This window comes from Oncorhynchus clarkii, chromosome 3 (genome assembly GCF_045791955.1).
Source record: "Oncorhynchus clarkii lewisi isolate Uvic-CL-2024 chromosome 3, UVic_Ocla_1.0, whole genome shotgun sequence".
Classification (NCBI taxonomy): Eukaryota; Metazoa; Chordata; class Actinopteri; order Salmoniformes; family Salmonidae; genus Oncorhynchus; species Oncorhynchus clarkii.
The window spans coordinates 57,458,653-57,471,517 of NC_092149.1; the positions used below are offsets into that span (position 1 = coordinate 57,458,653).

The 12,865-nt window shown below is 42.3% G+C and overlaps 1 pseudogene; it reads left to right on the top strand.

The window, feature by feature from the left end:
• Positions 1-12,865, top strand: part of LOC139399594 (contactin-associated protein-like 5) — a 62,864-nt pseudogene that overhangs the window by 34,959 nt on the left and 15,040 nt on the right.

A 12,865-nucleotide genomic window follows, 5' to 3' on the forward strand; every position in this document is an offset into this window, starting at 1 on the left:
TGTTGGGATATCAGCCGGTCCTGGTACCATGGCATCAGAGCCAGACCGAGGCTCCTGTGGTGGACTATTGGGTGAGGCACTAGAGGGAGACCTGAGAGGCCGCCGGAGACCGCAGCGAGGCCCCGGTGTTCGCACCGGGGGACCGGGTCTGGATCTCGACCCGAAACCTGCCCCTCCGACTGCCCTGCCGGAAGCTGCGTCCGCGGTTTGTGGGGCCGTTTAAAGTCCTGAGGAGAATAAACGAGGTGTGTTATAGGTTACAGCTTCCCCCTTACTACCATATTAACCCCTCGTTTTATGTGTCTCTCCTCAGGCCGGTGGTGGCTGGTCCGCTTCAAGAAGCTGAGGTGTGGGAGGTCCCTTCGCCCCCCCTGGACTTTGTGGGGGCGCCTGCGTATGCAGTTCGGGCATCGGGTGAGGGGCCTTCAGTACCTCCTGGATTGGGAGGGGTACGGTCCGGAGGAGAGATACTGGGTGCCGGTGGAGGACGTATTAGACCCATCTATGCTGAGCGAGTTTCACCGCCTCCATCCAGATCGCCCTGCGCCTCGTCCTCCGGGTTGTCCTCGAGGCCGGCGTCGGTGCGCTGCGGGAGCCACGCGTCAGGGGAGGGGGTACTGTCATGACTTCCACCGAAGGTAGTTCCTCTCCCTGTTCGGGCGGCGGTCGGCGTCACCGGCCTACTAGTCATCACCGATCCCTTTTTCCTTTTCTGTTTGTTTTGTCTTTGGTTCTTTCACACCTGGCTTCAGTTGCCTTAATTTCTGTGTGTATAATTTACCCTGTTGCCTGCCTAGGTTTGTGCGGGATTATTTTATTGTGAGGTTGCTCGGTTAGGTTGAGCCCATTTTTGTTTCACGCATTCATACTGAGTGTGTATAAATTGAGGAGCTTTGTTTGTTCCTCCTTTCGTGATTAACGGGTTTCTCTGTTGTCGAGGGCGTCTGATTTTTGTATTGTGCCTTACCTGTATTTGGTGGACTTGCCCATTATAAGTACGCATCTCGGATATCTCTGCTCTCCTGCACCTGACTCCTTCACCTATCTCCAAACGCAATATTGTCACACTCATGAAACCAGGACTTGATGGTCAGGTCTTGTTGCAGCATCTGAAGACATGATCTGAAGATGTATACAGGACATGTTGAATGATGAAAATGCAACTATTTAGCAACATTTCTTCAATCTGTGTCACAGGTTGTCCATCTCTGAACATCTTAGGCTGTAAGAACCCCACGTTGGCGTTCCAGGGGTGCATGCGTCTCATCTCCATCAACAGCCAGCCCATGGACCTGAACCGGGTGCAACAAGGACGGCTGGGAAACTACAAGGAGCTGCAGTTTGACACATGTGGCATCCATGACAGGTAAGCCTTTAGGTGGGGCTCCAATCCCAAAATGTGTTTGGATGACGAACTAAACAGATTTAAACGGTTCTGTCTTTATTTGTTGATGAGGTTATTCTGTCCAACACAGCCCATGCTTTAGTATCGCTGACAAGTCAGCTAATAGAGATAGGCTTACAGACTGGATCTGCCAATTAGATCATGCAATGGAGTCTGGTACTGTTGCACTATCATCCTGGCTCAGGGCCCCGCTAACAATTTGCTACCTGTGTGGCGTGTGGCGTCCTCTCTGTCCCTCACTACCCCGCTCTGATTGTGGAACCGATGGGTGAGATTAGTACACGCTAAATATATCTCATGGCAAAGTTGAGGAAACCTGAAACACATACAGGGAGGAGACAAACAAAGGACTTGGTGAGTTGGTGCTTCTTCTTGTATTCACCCTGAGGGGAATCCTACTACTCTGATGTCAGATCGCAGCTACACCTGATTCTTCGGTTTAGAATGCTAACCGGCAGATGTAAAGGCTGTTGGAGTGTGTGGAACACAACAGATGAATAAGCCCTACAGGGCTGTTAGTAAAAGACATGAAATATGGGAAATGTGTAAAAAGACTGAATGTGACGGTTCCCATGAAAACAAAACAGGTGACAGCTGTCTGTGTGCCCTATATTGGCTGCCTCTCGATGAGCCTTCCACAAAGAGATGTACGCCGAGAGAATGTTTTGTATATTTCACTACCATGCAATATTACCCCTTATCCCTCATTTTATAGGGGAGGTTTATGCTCAGTATTGTTCACCGTTCTATAAATCTCTTCATTGGACTGTAATTCATTGTCCATCGCAGAGCCATGTCTTTGTGTAACGACCAGAACTATGCTTCATTAAAGGATTGGAAGATTAACCTTTACGAGTGTTAATCTACTTTTCTTTGTGTCCAATCAAACTCCATGACTACATTTTTTGCAAGTGTGCACTTCTGTGCCACGGCTTCTGTAATTTCATGACCTGTGAGGGCAGCCGTGAACACATCAATAGAAATAGCTCTACGGTAATTAAACCATGGCCTGCAACCTTATCCACGCCACAGTCACTCTGCTCCATGGCAATTAATGGGAGAGAGATGAAAATGTATGAAATTATAGATGCACGCTTGAAACCCGGGCAATTATGTGAAACTGAAGGAGGCTTGAGGAAGGTACTATTAATCAGGAAAGCGTGGTTAGGAGAGGGATTTCCATGAAGCGCTGGGTGTTCAAAACCTGTAAATACGTGCTCTGGGTTTGACTTGATGCTGCTGCTTCTTCTTTTTTTAAACACACAACAACACAGTACTGGCAAGTGTTTGTTTACCATTTGCCTCAACAATTTGAGTTGGAATGGTACTCAATTCATTTGGGATTTACTGAGCGGCCTTGTAAATCGTAAATAAACAACGGCAAAGGAAATGCACAAACTGTGTTTGCCTCGCCTCTTGAGTACTCGGGTGCCAGACCGTGCCTTGATAATGGCAAGGAAATGAAAAGGGGAGTCTGCTTAACAGATAATGAAAGGCTGAGGATAGTAGGCTTTGACACGAAGACAAACCTTGTTTTTTCCCTTTTTACCCTACAAAAAGGCTTGGCAAATCTGACAGATATGTTTTTATGCTTTTTAAAAACTTTAATTATTTTACCAACAAATCTCATTTTATCCTTCTTTGATATTTCCACAATCGTGTTGTGAGATTGTTTCTGTTTATCACTGCACAAGTCTTTAATTTAAAAAACAAATAACTAGTATATATCAATGTTTCTACCTTATCAATGTTCATCTTTTCAAATGTATTTGTTTGCTTTTGTCACTATAAATACCCTGACATGTGTTAATGCATAGTAATGTACAGGGCCTTCAGAAATTAATACCCCTTGACTTATTCCACATGTTGTTGTTAGTCTGAATTCAAAATGGATTAAATCATGTTTTTCTCTCTCACCCATCTACACACAATACCCCTTAATGACAAAGTGAAAACATGTTTAGAATTTTTTGCAAATGTATTGAAAAAGAAATGTATAATTGACATAAGTATTCACACCCGAGTCAATACATAGAAGCACCTTTGACGGAGATTACAGCTTTGAGTCATCTTAGGTATGTCCGTATTAGCTTTGCACATCTGGATTGAGATTCTCCCATTCTTCCTTGCGGATTCTATCAAACTCTGTTAACCTTTTACTGATGTGGGCTAAATCAGGGTCAGTGTTTATAGTGCACCTCACACACATTGTTATAGCCTTAAAGAAAACACCTGTACCGTATTAAATTGAGTTTGCATCCCAATTTTACACTTTGTATACACTGAAAAGTGGTGGAACAAGTGCCCAATTGTCATACATAATATTAAAAAAAGACTCCCAGTAAAATACTACTTGACTAAAAGTCTAAAATTATTTGGTTTTCAAATGTACTCAAGTATGTATCAAAAGTAAATGTAATTGCCAAACTATATTAAGCTATATCAAAAGTGAAAGTATAAATCATTTCAAATTTCTTATATTAAGCAAACCAGACATCACCATTTTTTTTTAAGGATAGCCAGGGGTACACACCAACACTATGTGTTTAGTGAGTCCACCAAATCAGAGGCAATAGGGATGTTCTCTTGATAAGTCCCACTGGGCACACATTGGTTGAATCAACATTGTTTCCATGTCATTTCAATATAATTACGTTGAACCAACGTGGAATAGACGTTGAGTTGACGTCTGTTCCCAGTGCGGTGTGTGAATTGGACCATTTTCCTGTCCTTCCAAGCAGGGAAAATGGGAAAACGTATGGAGTGAACAGTACAGATACCCATAAAAACTACTTTAGTATTTTAAATTATTTTTACTTAAGAATTTTACACCAGACACTGAGTATACAAAACATTAAGGACACGTGCTCTTTCCATGACATAGACCGACCAGGTGAATCCAGGTGAAAGCTATGATCCCTTAATGATGCCACTTGTTATATCCACTTCAATCAGTGTAGATGAAGGGGAGGAGACAGGATTTTTAAGCCTTGAGACAGATTGTGTATGTGTGCCATTCAGAGGGTGAATGGGGAAGTAAAAAGATTTAAATGCCTTTGAACGGGGTATAGAAGTAGGTGCCAAGAACTGCAACGCTGCTGGATTTTTCGCACTCAACCGTTTCCCGTGTTTATCAATGATGGTCCATCACCCAAAGGACATCCAGCCAACTTGACACAACTGTGGGAAGCATTGGAGTCAACATGGGCCAGCATCTCTGTGGAACACTTCCGACACCTTGTAGAGTCCATGCCCTGACGAATTGAGTCTGTTCAGAGGGCAAAAAGGGTTAGGGCAACTCAATATTAGAAAATTGTTCTTAATGTTTTTTTTTTACACTCAGTGTACATCACAGAAGACTGAAATATAACAAAACCGTTTGACATAAACACCGGATTTTGAGCTGTTTCATATTCTTGTTCTGAAGACATTCCAGCATTGCTTTGGCTATATGCGTGTGGTCATTGTCATTTGCACTCTGAAGCATGTTCTCATCAATGATTTGCCTGTATTCATTGTTCCCTCTATCCTTGCCAGATTCCCAGTCCCTGCTGCTGAAAACATCCCCATAGCCAAATACCATGCTTCACAGTAGAGATGGTGTTAGACAGGTGATGAGCTGTGCCTGGTTCTCAAGACATATCACGTTGTATTCAGACCAAAGAGTAAAATGTTTGTCTCATCAGACCACATAATCTTTTGACTTACGATCTCTGTGTAACGGGGTTCTTCCATCGAAGGAGAGGCGGACCAATACGCAGCGTAGTTGAAGTTCATGATTTTTTTAATAAGAAAAACTATGAACAAACTACAAAACAATAAATGTGAAAACCCAAAACCAGTCCCGTGTGGTACTGACACAGGAGACAATCACCCTCAAAACCCAACACCAAACAGGCTACCTAAATATGGTTCCCAATCAGAGACAATGACTAACACCTGCCTCTGATTGAGAACCATATCAGGCCAAACACAGAAACAGACAAACTAGACACACAACATAGAATGCCCACTCAGATCACACCCTGACCAAACAAAACATAGAAACATACAAAGCAAACTATGGTCAGGGTGTGACACTCTGAATGTTTGTGTTTTTCTTTTGCGTTTTTTGTTATTTTCCATATTATGTTTATCTCTGAGAAGCTACCCAGGAAATGGCTGAACATGGCCATGTTAATATATTTAGCCATAGAAAGAAGGTTAATGAAATCAATACCTTTCTAACATCAAATAACATAATATATTAGCCAATATTAGCCATTTCTGAGAATCACTTAGATAATTCCTATGATGATACAGCAGTAGCAATACATCTATAGAAGAGACAATAATGCTTATGGGGGAGGTGTTGCTATACATATACAGTTGAAGTCGGAAGTTTACACACACTTAGGTTGGAGTCACTCATTTTTCAACTCGTTCAACTCATTTTTCAACTCGTTCAACTCATTTTTCAACCACTCCACAAATGTCTTGTTAACAATCTATAGTATTGGCAAGTTGGTTAGGACATCCACTTTGAGCATGACACAATCAATTTTACCAACAATTATTTACAGACAGATTATTTCACTTACAATTCACTGCATCACAATTCCAGTGGGTCAGAAGTTTACATACACAAAGTTGACTGTGCCTTAAACAGCTTGGACAATTCCAGAAAATTATGTCATGGCTTTAGAAGCTTCTGTTAGGATAATTGACATCATTTGAGTCAATTGGAGGTGTACATGTGGATGTATTTGAAGGCATACCTTCAAACTCAGTGCCTCTTTGCTTGACATCATGGGAAAATCAAAATAAATCAGCCATGACCTCAGAAAGATCTCCACAAGTCTGGTTCATCCTTGGGAGCAATTTCCAAACGCCTGAAGGTACCACGTTCATCTGTACAAACAATAGTACGCAAGTATAAACACCACGGGAACCACGCAGCCGTCATTCCGCTCAGGAAGGAGACGCCTTCTGTCTCCTAAAGATGAACGTACTTTGGTGTGAAAAGTGCAAATCAATCCCAGAACAACAGCAAAGGACCTTGTGAAGATGCTGGAGGAAACATGTACAAAAGTATCTATATCCACAGTAAAACGAGTCCTATATCGACATAACCTGAAAGGCCGCTCAGCAAGGAAGAAGATTGTGGGAGCTGTACTGAAATATAAGTCGATATTATTGACCATAACCTGCTGTTGAGAACTTATTTTTTTCATGGCTTTTTAACCTCTGCCATTGTGGATTCATAACTTCAATATCTATCTAATAGAACTCAGAGGGTTGTAGGGTGTGATGTACCACAGGGCAGCTATCTAGGCCCTCTACTCTTTTATATTTTTACCAATGACCTGCCACTGGCATTTAACAAAGCCTGTGTGACCATGTATGCTGATGATTCAACCATATACATGTCAGCAACCGCAGCTAATGAAGTCACTGAAATCCTTAACGAGGAGGTACAGTCAGTTTTGGAATTGGTGGCCAGTAATAAACTGGTCCAGAACATCTCTAAAACTAAGAGCATTGTATTTAGTACAATACATTCCCTAAGCTCTAGACCTTAGATGAATCTGGTAATGAATGGTGTGGCTGTTGAACAAGTTGAGGAGGCTAAATTAAATTACCTTAGATTCTAAACTGTCATGGTCAAAACATATTGATTCAATTGTTGTAAAGATGGGGAGAGGTCTGACAACAATGAAGAGATTCTCTGCTTTTTTGACACCACATTCCAAAAGAAAGTCCTGCAGGCTCTAGTTTTGTCTTATTTTGATTATTGTCCAGTCATGTGGTCAGGTGCTGCAAAGAAAAACCTAATTAAGCTGCTGCTGGCCCAGATCAGGATGGCACGTCTTTCTCTTCATTGTAACCAGAGGGCTAATAAAAATACTATACATTACAAATTGTTTGCATAGTTAACTTACGCACAGCTCTGACACAGTAACTTGCCCCATCAGACATGCCACCAGGTGTGTTTTCACAGTCCCCAAATCCAGAACAAATTCAAGAAAGCGTGCAGAATTATATAGAGCCATTATTGCATGGAACTCCCTTCCATATCATATTGCTAAAATGAACAGCAAACCGGTTTCAAAAAACAGATAAAGCAACACCTCACGGCACAACGCCTCTCACCTATTTGACCTAGATAGCTTGAGTGTATGTAATAATATATAGGCTGTGTGCCATTTTTATTTATTTATGTAGTTCTTTCATTGCGCTGTTCTTGTCTGTTAATGTTCTGTAATACAGTATGTCATGTTTAATGTTTTGTGTGGATCCCAGGAAGAGTAGCTGCTGCTTTTGCAACAGCTATTGGGACTCCTAATAAAATACAAAAAAATTATTTCACGCGCCTTTTTGCAATCTCCAGGCATGCTGTCATGTGCCTTTTTCTCAGGAGTGGCTTCCCGCCTGGCCACTTTCCTATAAAGCCCAGATTGGTGAAATGCTGTAGAGACGGTTGTTCTTTTATCAGGTTCTCCCATCTCAGCCAAGAAACTCTGTAGTTCTGTCAGAGTGGTCATTGGGTTCTTGGGCATCTCCCTGACCAATGTCCTACTTACCCGGTTGCTCAGTTTGGTCAGATGGCCAGCTTTAGGCAGAGTCTGGGTAGTTCCATATTTTTTTTTATTTCCCAATGATGAAGACAACTGTGCTCTTGAAAAGTTTCAACACTCTAGAAATTGTTTTATACCCGTACCCAGATATATACCTCATCACGATTATATCTTGGAGATCTGCGGGCAGTTCCTTGAACTTTATGGTATAGTTTCTACTCTGACATGCACTGTCAACTGTGGAACCATATATAGACAGGTGTGTTTCTTTTTAAATCATATCCAAACTATTGAATTGGGCCACAGGTAGACTCCAATCAAGTTGTAGCGACGTTTTAAGGATGATCAAAGGAAATTAGATGCACCTGAGCTCAATTTGGAATGTAAGGGCAAAGGGGTGTGAATATTTATGTAAATTAGATATTTCTGTATTTCACTTTGAAATGGGGTATCGTGAGTAATATAGTCAAGCAAAAAATATATTTGATACATTTTGAATTCAGGCTGTAACACAACAAATTGTTAAATATGTCAAGGGGTATGAATACTTTCTGAATGCACTGTACATACCTGATCAAAAGTATGTGCACACCTGCTCGTCGAACATCTAATTTCAAAGTCATGGGCATTAATATGGAGTTATTCCCCCCTTTGCTACTATAACATCCTCCACTGATATGGGAAGGCTTTCCACTAGATGTTGGAACATTGCTGCAGGGACTTGCTTCCATTCAGCCACAAGAGCATTAGTGAAGTCGGCACTGATGGTGGGTGATTAGGCCTGGCTTGCAGACAGCGTTCCAATTCATCCCAAAGGTGTTCGATGGAGTTGAGGTCAGGGCTCTATGCAGGCCAGTCAAGTTCTTCCACACCGATCTTGACAAACCCTTTCTGTATAAACCTCGCTTAGTGCATGGTGCCATTGTAATGCTAAAGCAGGAAAGGGCCTTCCCCATACTGTTTCAACAAAGTTTGAAGCACAGAATGTCGTTGTATGTGGAAGTATTAAGATGTGCCTTCACTGGAACTAAGGGGCATATTGCTAAAATGATCAGCAAACCGGTTTCAAAAAACAGATAAAACAACACCTCACGGCACAACGCCTCTCACCTATTTGACCTAGATAGTTTGAGTGTATGTAATAATATATAGGCTGTGTGCCATTTTTATTTATTTATGTAGTTCTTTCATTGCGCTGTTCTTGTCTGTTAATGTTCTGTAATACAGTATGTCATGTTTAATGTTTTGTGTGGATCCCAGGAAGAACAGCCCCACATCATTATTCCTCCTCCACCATACTTTACAGTTGGCGCTATGCATTGGGGCAGGTAGCACTTTCCTTGCATCCGCCAAACCCAGATTCATCCATCAGACTGCCAGATGGACACGTTTCCACTGTCCAATGGCAGCGAGCTTTACACAACTCCAGACGACACTTGGCATTGCGCATGGTGATTTTAGGCTTGTGTACGGTTGCTAGGCCATGGAAACCCATTTCAAGAAGCTCCTGACAAACAGTTATTGTGCTGAAGTTGCTTCCATAGGTAGTTTGGAACTCGATAGTGAATGTTGCAACCAAGGACAGACAATTTTTCCCATTTTGTGAGCTTGTGTGGCCTACCACTTCACAACTGAGCCGTTGTTTCTCCTAGACGTTTCCACTTCACAATAACAGCACTTACAGTTGACCGGGGCAACTCTAGCAGTGCCGAAATTTGATGAACTGACTTGTTGGGATGGTGGCATCCTATGACTGTTCCACGTTGAAAGTCACTGAGCGCTTCAGTAAGGCCATTCTACTGCCAATGTTTGTCTTTGGAGATTGCATGGCGGTGTGCTCAATTTTATACACCTGTCAGCAACGGGTGTGGCTGAAATAGCCGAATCCACTAATTTGAATGGGTGTCCACATACTTTTGTATATATAGTGGATATTACTGCTGTCTCTCCAGATGTCTGCCCAACTTCTGTGAACATGGAGGGCAGTGTTCCCAGTCCTGGAACACCTTCTACTGTGACTGCTCTGGAACAGGATACACTGGAGCCACATGCCACAACTGTGAGTTATCTAGACTTCCAACTTAAATATACCTACAGTATACTATACACTTCCCACACTTTTCTCAAACTTGATCTCAATGATACTGCACAATCCAACACAAGCCAGGATATATAATGTATTTAAATGCAGCACACAATCTCACAATCACATAGAACAGTTATCCCTGTGGTTCATTCATTGTAAAGTGTAATTCAAAAGGGTTGGTAACAACATCAATGGTTCAATACCAGAGTGACCTTATAGTAATCAATCCCCTGGTATTCTACCTGGCATAGCTACCTGGGAATCTGGTAAACCCTGTTCGCTATATGTCAAGAGCCTCAGTTTAAAATATGGAAGTTTCACCTCTCATCTGTCGTCTCCAGACATGCACAGACTCCCCTTTGATATTCACCACTGAGCGCGCTCAGAATCCTTGTGCGAGAACCCTCTGCTCCTGAATACTGATTTCTTGTTTACTTGCCAGCGGATGCAGTTGTCCTTGCATGTTGGAGTGTACCTTGACATGAATATGCACCACATGAATGAAAATGTGGCCACTTACTTTGAACATCGTCTTTATATGCGTAATGGTGTCTAGCTTGCTACCTTTTCTACAGTAAGTTATGCATATGTGTCCAATTTAAAATATGCAATATGGGGAAAAGTATGGGGAGGCTACAACATTAGTATTAAAAGGTCAAATTGTATGAAGTATGTCACTTATGTATATTAATATGCCATATATTATATTAATATTTTGTGAAGGTGCGTGTCTTTGTGTTTTAGAGCTTGATCACTCAGTGCTATTGCTAAATGTTTACCAGCCACTGTGCAATAATGTACATGCTACCCATTAAATTAGTTAACTTCCTCACTGAGATTTCTGTCAGCCATTTTAGAGCATTATGTACAGTATATCTGTGTTTGTCTGTAGCCATCTATGAGGCATCATGTGAGGCCTACAGGCTGACTGGCGGCTCCTCAGGCTTCTTCTCTGTTGATCCAGACGGCAGTGGACCTCTGGGGCCGACACAGGTCTACTGCAACATGACAGGTAAACTGCCACTGGGGGCACACCGCCCAGTCATCGCCTCTCTGCACTCCCCTGAAACGCGCAAGACCTCTGAGGTCGTGGCAGAGGAGAGGCAGAGTAAACAAGATCTGATTCAGTCACTTACAGACACATTGCATTGGCCCACAGCACAACTGATGACTGACAGCCAAGCTATCAAGTGGAAAATCATTAGGGTTACTTGATATGGATCCAGCCCCTGGTTACAATGATGGCTCCAAATACAGATTTGTCAAAATGTCTGCTGTAAATAATACATTATTGGTGCAAAAGTGTACAAAATGACACAATCTCAAAGTGAACGCACATTAAAAAAAAACAGAGCTCTGATTCAAGTCTGTGTCATGTCTTCACCTTCAGGGCTCAGACTTTTCACAGACAAGAGTAAAGGAATGAGAGCTCGATGCCTGGATGCTGCCACACAAGACAATATCCATCACCTTGCTGTCATGAGCTTACAGCTCTGACCTTTCCGGAGGTTAATGCAACATTTAAGTCATTACGGAGGTGGCTGGCTGCTGCTGACTGTTGATAGTCTGGCTCAGGATCACAATATATTTTCCTTTTTTTATGCCACAAATCCTAATCATTTTACATGGAGCTGCCTCAGGTTGACCTCAATTAAAGAATCCATTAGAGATGTAAATAACTCTCAGCTTGACAAACTGGGATGTGAATAATCACAAAGTGGAATAGGATTTCCTCTCAGGCAAGGTAAACACCGAATTCCCCATAATACATCAAATGGGGGGATGGAAATGAATTGGAGTCCTCACCTCAATTAATCTCACAAGCTATTAACCCTTGGTTTGAGAGCCTACAGGAAATATGTGGATTACTGCAGTAGCGTGTCCATAAAATGTTGAATGGGGTGACCAAGGTGGAGCACAGATCTAGTTTAGGGGGGCCATAACATTTTGAGCCTTAATCAATGCAAGGTGGATTTTTGTCAATATAATTATGATGTTTCAACACATTAAATGCGTCAGCTTTGATTGATACATTTCCCTTTTCAAATAAATCATAAATCAATTACAAAAGCGTTTGCATTGAAGGTCGGATTTTATATAAGGGTGTTAGCATACAGCAGAAAATTCACTTAAAAGTGCCATCCAGAGTGCGATATACAGTGCATTCGGAGAGTATTCAGGCCCGTACAGCATGTTACACGTCAAAATGTCTTAAGGTTTGACATGTGTTTTGTTCCATGTTGTTTGTAGAAGACAAGGTGTGGACAGTGGTGACCCACAACAGCACAGATCCAGTCAGGGTCCAGGGTTCTACTCTCCAAAAGCCCTACGTTATGAAGTTCAACTACAGCGCCTCACCTGAACAACTGATGGCCCTTGTGGCGGGGTCAGAGCAGTGTCGACAGGAAGTGATGTACGGCTGCAGGAAGTCCCGCCTCTTCAACACTAGAGGTGAGTTGGGATAGCACCCTGTTCATCCTATGACGTCAAACTTAGACATGGTCCCAGACAGACCTGTTTCCTAATATAAATGGTTAGTATTCTGAGAATGAACCTGACTCTGACCTGAGCGTGTGAATATACAGTACATCTTCAACCATTTCTCCCGTTATCTTGCAATAACTTCAAAGGCTACCGCCGAGCATGTCTCTGAGCATTCATCTTCAATTGCTTTGGGAGCAAACGGTCTCCCAGACGTCCCACATTTGCTTCTAAATCATGAAACATTCATGAAGTGCTGAATTCCCTGATTCCCCCGGCTGTCATGTGCGTGCAAACAAACAAGTTCATTATCACAGTGGATCCAAAAGAGAAAAT